Raw genomic sequence first — 12,960 nt, 5'->3', positions numbered from 1 at the left:
TAAAAACACCCTCCCCCTCCTCTCTCTTGTGTGACCCCATATTGCACCCCCCCCACCCCACCCCATCCCCCAAACTACAAGTCAGCAACTGCTCCTAGTTAAAAGTCAAGCCACCGCTGCTGCTAAGTTAAACACATCTTTTAGCAATGTTTGGATTTGGGGAGATAGGGTTTAAGCCCCTACAGTATTTAGCAAAGCACCATGAAAGTGGGGAAAGTTTATTTTCTAAGCGGAGAGCGGAAAGTTTTTGCACACAATATAGGATTGACACCCATCACAGTGCACAGAGATGAAAGACTAAATATTGCAATAGGTGGTGCTTTGTGTAATATTCCATGTGTGGTTCGCCCAAAACAGTGACGTTATTATTGATACGTGGTACCTTGGTTTTCGTACGTCCCACTTTATCGTAGGATTCGGCTATGGCATAGAAGTCAAACTCTGGCCCGCGGGCCAAATTTGGCCCGCCGTGTAATTTCATTTGGCCCTTGAGGCAATATCAAATTAACATTAGAGCCGGCCCGCCGGTATTATTTTCAGTGCCCCTCTCGAAAGTCTCCCGGGGCAACCATTCTCCCGAACTTCTCCCGATTTCCACCCGGACAACAATATTGGGGGCGTGTGCGTCCTCTACAACCTGTCGTCACGTCTGCTTTTCCTCCATACAAACAGCGTGCCGGCCCCTATCACATGATATATGCGGCTTCTACATACACATAAGTGAATGCAAAGTATACTTGATCAACAGCCATACAGGTCACACTGAGGGTGGCCGCATAAACAACTTTAACACTGTTACAAATATGCGCCACACTGTGAAACCACAGCAAACAAGAATGACAAACACATTTCGGGAGAACATCCGCACCGTAACACAACATAAACACAACAGAACAAATACCCAGAACCCCTTGCAGCACTAACTCTTCCGGGACGCTACAATATACACCCCCCCCCCCCCCCCCCCCCACCACCACCAAACCCCGCCCCCCTTTCTCTTGCTACTTCACGGCTTGAATGTTTGATTAATTCATTATTGTTATTTTATTTTCAAATTAATTACCGTATTTTTCGGACTATAAGTCGCAGTTTTTTTCATAGTTTGGCCGGGCTCCAGTGCGACTTATATATGTTTTTTTCCTTTTTTATTATGCATTTTCGGCAGGTGCGACTTATACTCCGAAAAATACGGTATTAGCCTGTGGAAAAAGTTTATTTTGATATTTACCTCAGAAGGCTGCAAATAGAAAAGAGACATTCAATTTTTATTAAAATTTTATTTGATATGCCATTGATATTTTTGAATTATTATTATTATTATTTGAAACTCGATTTTGCATGTCACTATAAAGTTATATAAGCCTTGCTTGTTCAATATTCAATGCAAAACTTGTTTGGGTCCCTTTTAAAAGGTTAATTTGTTCAACCTTGGCCCGCGGCTTTGTTCAGTTTTAAATTTTGGCCCACTATGTATTTAAGTTTGACACCCCTTGGGCTATGGCTTCAAAAGTGTGCAAGATGGGTATCAATATAGTGTTTTTTTATTTTTATTTTTTATACATAGTGCAATACAATAAACCTCGATTTACGCACTTATTTGGTTCTTGAACATGGTTTGTAAACCGAAAAGTTCATATAGTGAAGCAAAGTTCCCCATAAGACTTAATGTAAACATGAATAATTGGTTCTAGCCTCAACTAAAGTCCGTATTTTAGTAATAAAAACCACAACAAACAACAAACTGCACTTTGAAGATACTATAAAGTGTATATATCGCCGTGCGTGACTGCTCGCTGACTGCTCGCTGTTGCGAAAAAGCTAAGTATTGTTCTATCTGTGTGCTTTTAATTGTATTGCAGCTTTCTTTACTACTTCCCAAACGTATTTAGTAGTCCTATTTAACTTGCAAATCACCCGATCTCTATCTCACCAGCTAGCTCTATCTTAGCTAGCTGCTAAGCTAACAAAGCTAGCGCGGAGAAAGGCGGCGTCGGTCGGAAGGAAGCTACTCCCTGCACACCATGACCACTCCCCGGAAGACAGCAGGAACTTCACTCGGTGACAGAAAATACCGTGAGTATGGCTTCCTACGCGTCGTGCACCTTACTCATGGATAGGTTGGCTCTGCTACAGGGCCGTGTCCGCCAGTTAGAGCAGAGTAATCTCGTAACTTTAGATGTTGCGGACACATCTGGTAGGGTTAGCTGTAGCGAGTTAACTAGCCCAGCTTGTAGCAGCTCTAAGCGGCCTATAAGCTACAGTGTACCGGTTGAGACGCATAATAGATTTAGCTCTTTAGCCAGTCCTACACCCCAGTCTACCGGGCACCACATCTTAGTCATAGGGGACTCCATCACCCGAAACATAAAGCTTAGCAAACCAGCCACAATTAAGTGTATTCCCGTGGCCAGAGCACCTGACATTGAAGCTAATCTTAGGGAGCTAACTCGCAACAGGCCTAGTAAACACGTACGACAGGCTAATCGCACCACTAGTTATGCGAATATAGTTGTACACGTTGGCTCCAATGACACTAGGATGAGACAGTCAGAGATTACAAAGAGAAGCATAGCCAGGACTTGCGATCTCGCTAGTTAACTCACTGTTGTGTTGGATCCACTGTGGACTGGACTTTCGCTGATGTGTTGGATCCACTATGGACTGGACTTTCACAATATTATGTCAGACCCACTCGACATCCATTGCTTTCGGTCTCCCCTAGAGGGGGGTTGGGGAGTTTTACCCACATATGCGGTCCTCTCCAAGGTTTCTTATAGTCATTCACATCGACGTCCCACTGGGGTGAGTTTTCCTTGCCCTTATGTGGGCTCTGTACCGAGGATGTCGTTGTGGCTTGTGCAGCCCTTTGAGACACTTGTGATTTAGGGCTATATAAATAAACATTGATTGACATTGATATATATATATATATACATATATATCTATAAAAATGTATATATATATATATATATATATATATATATATATATATATATATATATATATATATATATACACACACACACACATTGATATAGATACGTACAAACGTTTGTATTTCAAATATACATGATATATATACTCCTCTCTGAGCTGCCACCTTACCGTGGTAGAGGAGTTTGCGTGTCCCAATGATCCTAGGAGCTATGTTGTCCGGGGGTTTCTATGCCCCCTGGTAGGGTCTCCCAAGGCAAACTGGTCCTAGGTGAGGGATCAGACAAAGAGCAGCTCGAAGACCTCGAAGACCTCGATGAAGAACACAAACCAAGGACCCAGATTTCCCTCGCCCGGACGCGGGTCACCGGGGCCCCCCTCTGGAGCCAGGCCCGGAGGTGGGGCACGATGGCGAGCGCCTGGTGGCCGGGCCTGTCCCCATGGGGCCCGGCCGGGCACAGCCCGAAGAGGCAACGTGGGTCCCCCCTCCAATGGGCTCACCACCCATAGCAGGGGCCATAGAGGTCGGGTGCAGTGTGAGCTGGGCGGCAGCCGAGGGCAGGGCACTTGGCGGTCCGATCCTCGGCTACATAAGCTGGCTCTTGGGACGTGGAACGTCACTTCGCTGGGGGGGAAGGAGCCTGAGCTAGTGCGTGAGGTGGAGAAGTTCCGGCTAGATATAGTCGGACTCACTTCGACGCACAGCAAGGGCTCTGGAACCACTTCTCTTGAGAGGGGCTGGACTCTCTTCCACTATGGCGTTGCCGGCAGTGAGAGGCGACGGGCTGGGGTGGCTATTCTTGTTGCCCCTCGGCTCAAAGCCTGCACGTTGGAGTTCAACCCGGTGGATGAGAGGGTAGCTTCCCTCCGCCTTCGGGTGGGGGGACGGGTCCTGACTGTTGTTTGCGTTTACGCGCCAAACAGCAGCTCAGAGTACCCACCCTTTTTGGATTCACTCGAGGGAGTACTGGAGAGTGCTCCCCCGGGTGTTTCCCTCGTTCTACTGGGGGACTTCAACGCTCATGTTGGCAGCGACAGTGAAACCTGGAGAGGTGTGATTGGGAAGAATGGCCGCCCGGATCTGAACCCGAGTGGTGTTCTGTTATTGGACTTTTGTGCTCGTCACAGATTGTCGATAACAAACACCATGTTCAAACATAAGGGTGTCCATATGTGCACTTGGCACCAGGACACCCTAGGCCGCAGTTCCATGATCGACTTTGTAGTTGTGTCATCGGATTTGCGGCCTCATGTTTTGGACACTCGGGTGAAGAGAGGGGCGGAGCTTTCTACCGATCACCACCTGGTGGTGAGTTGGCTGCGATGGTGGGGGAGGATGCCGGACAGACCTGGCAGGCCCAAACGCATTGTGAGGGTTTGCTGGGAACGCCTGGCAGAGTCACCTGTCAGAGAGAGTTTCAATTCCCACCTCCGGAAGAACTTTGAACATGTCACGAGGGAGGTGCTGGACATTGAGTCCGAGTGGACAATGTTCCGTACCTCTATTGTCGAGGCGGCCGATTGGAGCTGTGGCCGCAAGGTAGTTGGTGCCTGTAGTGGCGGTAATCCTAGAACCCGTTGGTGGACGCCGGCGGTGAGGGATGCCGTCAGGCTGAAGAAGGAGTCCTATCGGGTTCTTTTGGCTCATGGGACTCCTGAGGCAGCAGACAGGTACCAACAGGCCAAGCGGTGTGCGGCTTCAGCGGTCGCGGAGGCAAAAACTCGGACATGGGAGGAGTTCGGGGAGGCCATGGAAAAAGACTTCCGGACGGCTTCGAAGCAATTCTGGACCACCATCCGCCGCCTCAGGAAGGGGAAGCAGTGCAGTGTCAACACCGTGTATGGTGGGGATGGTGCTCTGCTGACCTCGACTGCGGATGTTGTGGATCGGTGGAGGGAATACTTCGAAGACCTCCTCAATCCTACCAGCACGTCTTCCTATAAGGAAGCAGGGCCTGGGGAATTTGTGGTGGGCTCTCCTATTTCTGGGGCTGAGGTTGCCGAGGTAGTTAAAAAGCTCCTCGGTGGCAAGGCCCCGGGGGTGGATGAGATCCGCCCGGAGTTCCTTAAGGCTCTGGATGTTGTGGGGCTGTCTTGGTTGACAAGACTCTGCAACATCGCGTGGACATCGGGGGCGGTACCTCTGGATTGGCAGACCGGGGTGGTGGTTCCTCTCTTTAAGAAGGGGGACCGGAGGGTGTGTTCCAACTATCGTGGGATCACACTCCTCAGCCTTCCCGGTAAGGTCTATTCAGGTGTACTGGAGAGGAGGCTACGCCGGATAGTCGAACCTCGGATTCAGGAGGAACAGTGTGGTTTTCGTCCTGGTCGTGGAACTGTGGACCAGCTCTATACTCTCGGCAGGGTCCTTGAGGGTGCATGGGAGTTTGCCCAACCAGTCTACATGTGCTTTGTGGACTTGGAGAAGGCATTCGACCGTGTTCCCCGGGAAGTCCTGTGGGGAGTGCTCAGAGAGTATGGGGTAACGGACTGTCTTATTGTGGCAGTTCGCTCCCTGTATAATCAGTGTCAGAGCTTGGTCCGCATTGCCGGCAGTAAGTCGGACACGTTTCCAGTGAGGGTTGGACTCCGCCAAGGCTGCCCTTTGTCACCGATTCTGTTCATAACCTTTATGGACATAATTTCTAGGCACAGTCAGGGCGTTGAGGGGATCTGGTTTGGTGGCTGCAGGATTAGGTCACTGCTATTTGCAGATGATGTGGTCCTGATGGCTTCCCCCGGCCAAGATCTTCAGCTCTCACTGGATCGGTTCGCAGCCGAGTGTGAAGCGACTGGGATGGGAATCAGCACCTCCAAGTCCGAGTCCATGGTTCTCTCCCGGAAAAGGGTGGAGTGCCATCTCCGGGTTGGGGAGGAGATCTTGCCCCAAGTGGAGGAGTTCAAGTACCTCGGAGTCTTGTTCACGAGTGGGGGAAGAGTGGATCGTGAGATCGACAGGCGGATCGGTGCGGCGTCTTAAGTAATGCGGACGCTGTATCGATCCGTTGTGGTGAAGAAGGAGCTGAGCCGGAAGGCAAAGCTCTCGATTTACCGGTCGATCTACGTTCCCATCCTCACCTATGGTCATGAGCTTTGGGTCATGACCGAAAGGACAAGATCACGGGTACAAGCGACCGAAATGAGTTTCCTCCGCCGAGTGGTGGGGGGCTCTCCCTTAGAGATAGGGTGAGAAGCTCTGTCATTCGGGGGGAGCTCAAAGTAAAGCCGCTGCTCCTCCACATCGAGAGGAGCCAGATGAGGTGGTTCGGGCATCTGGTCAGGATGCCACCCGAACGCCTCCCTAGGAAGGTGTTTCGGGCACGTCCGACCGGTAGGAGGCCACGGGGAAGACCCAGGACACGCTGGGAAGACTATCTCTCCCGGCTGGCCTGGGAACGCCTCGGGATCCCCCGGGAGGAGCTGGACGAAGTGGCTGGGGTGAGGGAAGTCTGGGCTTCCCTGCTTAAGCTGCTGCCCCCGCGACCCGACCTCGGATAAGCGGAAGAAGATGGATGGATGGATGGATGGATGATATATATATATATATATATATATATATATATATATATATATATATATATATATATATATATATATATATACGGTGTATATAATATGTATATATGCCTATGTACAGTGTATATAATATATATATATGTATGTATACTTCGGAGGAGTTCAGGGAAGCCATGGAGAACGACTTCCGGATGGCTTCGAAGGGATTCTGGACCACCATCCGCCGCCTCAGGAAGGGAAAGCAGTGCAATGTCAACACAGTGTATGGTGAGGATGGTGTTCTGCTGACCTCGACTGCGGATGTTGTGGATCGGTGGAGGGAATACTTCGAAGACCTCCTCAATCCTACCAGCACGTCTTCCTATGAGGAAGCAGGGCCTGGGGAATCTGTGGTGGGCTCTCCTATTTCTGGGGCTGAGGTTGCCGAGGTAGTTAAAAAGCTTCTCGGTGGCAAGGCCCCGGGGGTGGATGAGATCCGCTCGGAGTTCCTTAAGGCTCTGGATGTTGTGGGGCTGTCTTGGTTGACAAGACTCTGCAACATCGCGTGGACATCGGGGGCGGTACCTCTGGATTGGCAGACCGGGGTGGTGGTTCCTCTCTTTAAGAAGGGGAACCAGAGGGTGTGTTCCAACTATCGTGGGATCACACTCCTCAGCCTTCCCGGTAAGGTCTATTCAGGTGTACTGGAGAAGAGGCTACGCCGGATAGTCGAACCTCGGATTCAGGAGGAACAGTGTGGTTTTCGTCCTGGTCGTGGAACTGTGGACCAGCTCTATACTCTCGGCAGGGTCCTTGAGGGTGCATGGGAGTTTGCCCAACCAGTCTACATGTGCTTTGTGGACTTGGAGAACATGTGTACCCCGGGAAGTCCTGTGGGGAGTGCTCGGAGAGTATGGGGTATCGGACCGTCTTATTGTGGCGGTTCGCTCCCTGTATAATCAGTGTCAGAGCTTGGTCCGCATTGCTGGCAGTAAGTCGGACCCGTTTCCAGTGAGGGTTGGACTCCGCCAGGGCTGCCCTTTGTCACCGATTCTGTTCATAACCTCTATGGACAGAATTTCTAGGCGCAGTCAGGGCGTTGAGGGTATCTTGTTTGTTGGCTGCAGGATTAGGTCTCTGCTTTTTGCAGATGATGTGGTCCTGATGGCTTCATCTGGCCAAGATCTTCAGCTCTCACTGGATCAGTTCGCAGCCGAGTGTGAAGCGACTGGGATGGGAATCAGCACCTCCAAGTCCGAGTCCATGGTTCTCGCCCGGAAAAGGGTGGAGTGCCATCTCCGGGTTGGGGAGGAGATCTTGCCCCAGGTGGAGGAGTTCAAGTACCTCGGAGTCTTGTTCACGAGTGGGGGAAGAGTGGATCGTGAGATCGACAGGCGGATCGGTGCGGCGTCTTCAGTAATGCGGACGATGTATCGATCCGTTGTGGTGAAGAAGGAGCTGAGCCGGTAGGCAAAGCTCTCGATTTACCGGTCGATCTACGTTCCCATCCTCACCTATGGTCATGAGCTTTGGGTCATGACCGAAAGGACAAGATCACGGGTACAAGCGGCCGAAATGAGTTTCCTCCGCCGGGTGTCGGGGCTCTCCCTTAGAGATAGGGTGAGAAGCTCTGTCATCCGGGGGGAGCTCAAAGTAAAGCCGCTGCTCCTCCACATCGAGAGGAGCCAGATGAGGTGGTTCGGGCATCTAATCAGGATGCCACTCGAACGCCTCCCTAGGGAGGTGTTTAAGGCACGTCCGACCGGTAGGAGGCCACGGGGAAGACCCAGGACACATTGGGAAGACTATATATCCCGGCTGGCCTGGGAAAGCCTCGGGATCCCCCGGGAGGCGCTGGACGAAGTGGCTGGGGAGAGGGAAGTCTGGGGTTCCCTGCTTAGGCTGCTGCCCCCGCGACCCGACCTCGGATAAGCGGAAGAAGATGGATGGATGGATGTATGTATACTATGTACAGTCGTGGTCAAAAGTTGTAAAGAACAATAATGTCATGGCTGTCTTGAGTTTCCAATCATATCTACAACTATAATAAATTCATAAAAGAACCAAACTTCATGAATGTTTTTTGTGACCAACAAGTATGTGCTCCAACCACTCTATCACAAAAAATATGAGCTGTAGAAATGATTGGAAACTCAAGACAGCCATGACGTTATGTTCTTTACAAGTGTATGTAAACTTTTGACCACGACTGTACATACACACACTGATATAGATATATAGAATATAATAGAATAGAATATAAAGTACTTTATTAATCCCTGGGGGAAATTCAGCACCACAGTTCTCTCACAATAAACAATAAACACTTAGGTATTTTTTACATGTGAATAGTATAAATACAGTCTATTATACAGCATTATTCTCATGTGAATAATATAAATACTGTAGTATATATTTCAAATATGCATCATATATCTATCTATCTATATATATATACCATATTTTTTGGACTATAAGTCACAGTTTTTTTCATAGTTTGGCCGGGGGTGCGACTTATACTCAGGAGCAACTTATGTGTGAAATTCTTAACACATTATCGTAAAATATCAAATAATATTATTTAGCTCATTTACGTAAGAGACTAGACGTATAAGATTCCATGGGATTTAGCGATTAGGAGTGACAGATTGTTTGGTAAATGTATAGCATGTTCTATATGTTATAGTTATTTGAATGACTCTTACCATAATATGTTACGTTAACATACCAGGCACGTTCTTAGTTGGTTATTTATGCGTCATATAACGTACACTTATTCAGCCTGTTGTTCACTATTCTTTATTTGTTTTAAATTGCCTTTCAAATGTCTATTCTTGGTGTTGGGTTTTATCAAATAAATTTCCCCCAAAAATGCGACTTAAACTCCAGTACGACTTATATATGTTTTTTTCCTTCTTTATTCTTTATTATGCATTTTCGGCCGGTGCGAGTTATATTCCGGAGCGACTTATACTCCGAAAAATACGGTACTTAACTTAACTTAAAATCTTGCAAAGACCACATAGATCCTTCACTGTGTTTCTTTTCATTACAATTACACTCAGATGGAAATAATATGTATGTAAGCAGAGCACAGACCTTTTACATGTTACTGTATTTCATATCATAATTTTTATCATATCAAATACATAATATAAATCAATTCAATCAATTAGCATGTTAGGTGGGTGTTCAGTTAAGCAAAATGTGTTTTGATTCCATGCAAACGCGGCGCGATGGAGTGACATCAGACGGCGACTAGAGACCTGTCAGCGGATTCTATCTTGTTTCTGAGTAACTTTATGGATTATAATATTATTTAAATTGTTCACTTTTTTGAGTGGATTAATATTAGCCTGTGAAAAACTGGATTTGCTAAACACTGGACTTTGAGTGTCTTTTGAGGAGGTTGATTTGAGGAGATTGTTGTGTTTAGAGATGTCCGATAATATCGGCCTGCCATGATTGTGCGTGCTGCTGGTCCACTAATAGTACTAACCTTTAAAAGTTAATTTTACAAATTTTCATTAATTACTAGTTTCTATGTAACTGTTTTTTTATTGTTTTACTTTCTTTTTTATTCAAGAAAATGTTTTAAATGTATTTATCTTTTTTTTTTTTTTTTTTAAAGTACCTTATCTTCACCATACCTGGTTGTCCAAATTAGGCATAATAATGTGTTAATTCCAGGACTGTATATATCGGTTGATATTGTTATCGGTTGATATTGGTATCGGTAATTAAAGAGTTGGACAATATCGTAATATCGGATATCGGCAAAAAGCCATTATCGGACATCCCTAGTTGTGTTACAAACTTTTTGTGTGCTGTTGCAATTCCTTACTTGTGATTACTCCAAGTTGATAATGAAATCCTTATAGGGCTGGGCCAAATGGAAAAAAAACATCCTATCTTCAATAATATCACCATTTTTTACCCTGTTTTTAACCTGCCAGTTGATAAACATCTGTACTAAAAAAACATTATTTCATTATTCATTAACATTCTAAATGAATAAAAAAAAAAATTAAATAAGGAAAAGCACAATAATATTGTACCAAGCAAAAAGAAAGATGCATCAGTTATTATTTCAACGCTGTTAAGTTATCCTGAACTTATCAAAGAATATGGTAAAGCGTAAGGCTACCACTACATTGCAGTAGCAGCCAGTTGCCACAACTGGCTGCAGTAGTACTAGCAGGTGTTTTTCACAGAGGTTTATGGCAACAAGTAGTCATCATACTTGCAAAAGAAACATGTCTCCTGACACGTAGAAGTCATTTTGAAAATGTGACCGCGTGCGTGAGTCATAATTACGCCGGTCGGCTGGATAAAATAATACAGACAGCAGTATTATTAGCAGAGGTGGGTAGAGTAGCCAGAAATTGTACTCAAGTAAGAGTACTGTTACTTTAGAGATTTATTACTCAAGTAAAAGTAAGGAGTAGTCACCCAAATATTTACTTGAGTAAAAGTAAAAAGTATGTTGTGAAAAAACTACTCAAGTACTGAGTAACTGATGAGTAACATACACACTCATATCATATATATATATATATATATATATATATATATATATATATATATATATATATACATACATACATACATATACATTGATATATACAGTATATAATTTATAAGTATTTATTTTGCTGTTTTTGTTTACATGTTAAAGGTGTATTAATGAATATACATGCATGTTTAACATATAGATTCCTTTCTTTAATGAAGACTAGAATATAAGTTGGTGTATTACCTGATTCTGATGACTTGCATTGATTGTAATCAGACAGTCGTGATGATAACGTCCACGTTTTCAAATGGAGGAGAAGAAAAGTTCCTCCTTTCTGTCCAATACCACATGAAAGTGGTGGGTTTTTGGCATCCTATTTGTCCAGCTTCCATATTCGTTTTTATACACTTTACAAGAAATATATTGGCGTCAAACTCCGTAGCTTGCTAGCTTGTTTGCGCTGGCTTTCGGAGACTCTTGTTTTGAAAGCGCATGCGCGATGGCGCGGCACTTTTATTGTGAAGACAGGAACGTCCTCATGTGCGGTCAGTCTTGAGGCTTTTGACGGTACGGTTGAAATAAAACAAGTATCTTTTTTCCCTCACACTTTTGATTGATTGATTGGAACTTTTATTAGTAGATTGCACGGTACAGTACATATTCCGTACAATTGACCACTAAATGGTAACACCCCAATAAGTTTTTCAACTTGTTTAAGTCAGGTCATGTGACCACCTGGCTCTGTTTGATTGGTCCAACGTCACCAGTGACTGCATCTGATTGGTGGAACAAAGTGAAACGTCACCAGTAAGGCAGGCACTTTGAAGGTCTGTCTGACAGACCAAAACAAACAAAGCGTGCATTAACAGATCGATAAAAATTAGTAGCGAGTAGTGAGCTGAATGTAGATAAAAGTAGCGGAGTAAAAGTAGCGTTCCTTCTCTATAAATATACTTAAGTAAAAGTAAAAGTATGTTGCATTAAAACTACTCTTAGAAGTACAATTTATCCCAAAAGTTACTCAAGTAGATGTAACGGAGTAAATGTAGCGCGTTACTACCCACCTCTGATTATTAGTCCAGAATTTTCACGGCGCTTGGACCGACCCAATTAGGAACAGGTACCTAAAAATACCCTCGTTATGACATGTATCATATGTCTCTTGTTTATTTTGGTTAATTGGTACCGGACATGAGCGTGGCAAACAAATTTCCGCCAAGTAGGATAATTATTAGAAAATCTAATTTTTTCATAGAGCGTTCTATAAACTTTTTACGACCTTCTAAATACGTTTTTTTTAAAACATAATTAGAGCACTCTAAACATGAAACAACACTCATATAGTCACCTTTACACTTGTTCCACGCAATATAGTAGCCTTGAGTGTGTTCTACTGTAGTTTACAGTACTCGGCGGTAGCCCGTAAAATCGTCCTAGCATCATTACTATGGCTGTAACACGGCCATGACGTGGACAACAAACCCCAAGGTGCTTGGTGACTCGTCTGTGCTGCAGTGACGTATCTAAACATAATAACTCGAATATGACTCAAAAGCGCAGAGTCCAATTATTACAATACTTTCTATAGTTCAAGACGTACGGTAATTTAAAAACAACACTGTACATCATAATGGCAGCCAAGGTTTTGATATTAAAGGTCTTAATAAATTTTTTTGGAAACATCTGGAGGCCTACATTGAAAATCGTAATGGGCCGGATGCGGCCCGTGGGCCGTAATTTGCCCAGGTTTGACCTATGCAATACACTTTTTACATATATTGGTGTACACACAGGCCCCCTCCCCGTCTCCGGCTTCATCTGTTCTTGGGAATTTAATGTTTAGATCTGCGCCATTAGTCCTCCATGGAGACTAGAACATGCTAAAACTCGGCTTTGACGATTGATTGATGGACGTGTATACATGCAACATGCAAGACAGATTTGGTTTCCAATTGAATAGTCTATGTATGTTATCCAACCATTAAAAAGTCAAACACATTCTGATTTCGGTCTTA

Source organism: Nerophis lumbriciformis, linkage group LG06 (assembly GCF_033978685.3).
Source record: "Nerophis lumbriciformis linkage group LG06, RoL_Nlum_v2.1, whole genome shotgun sequence".
Classification (NCBI taxonomy): Eukaryota; Metazoa; Chordata; class Actinopteri; order Syngnathiformes; family Syngnathidae; genus Nerophis; species Nerophis lumbriciformis.
This window is presented reverse-complemented; position numbering follows the sequence as displayed.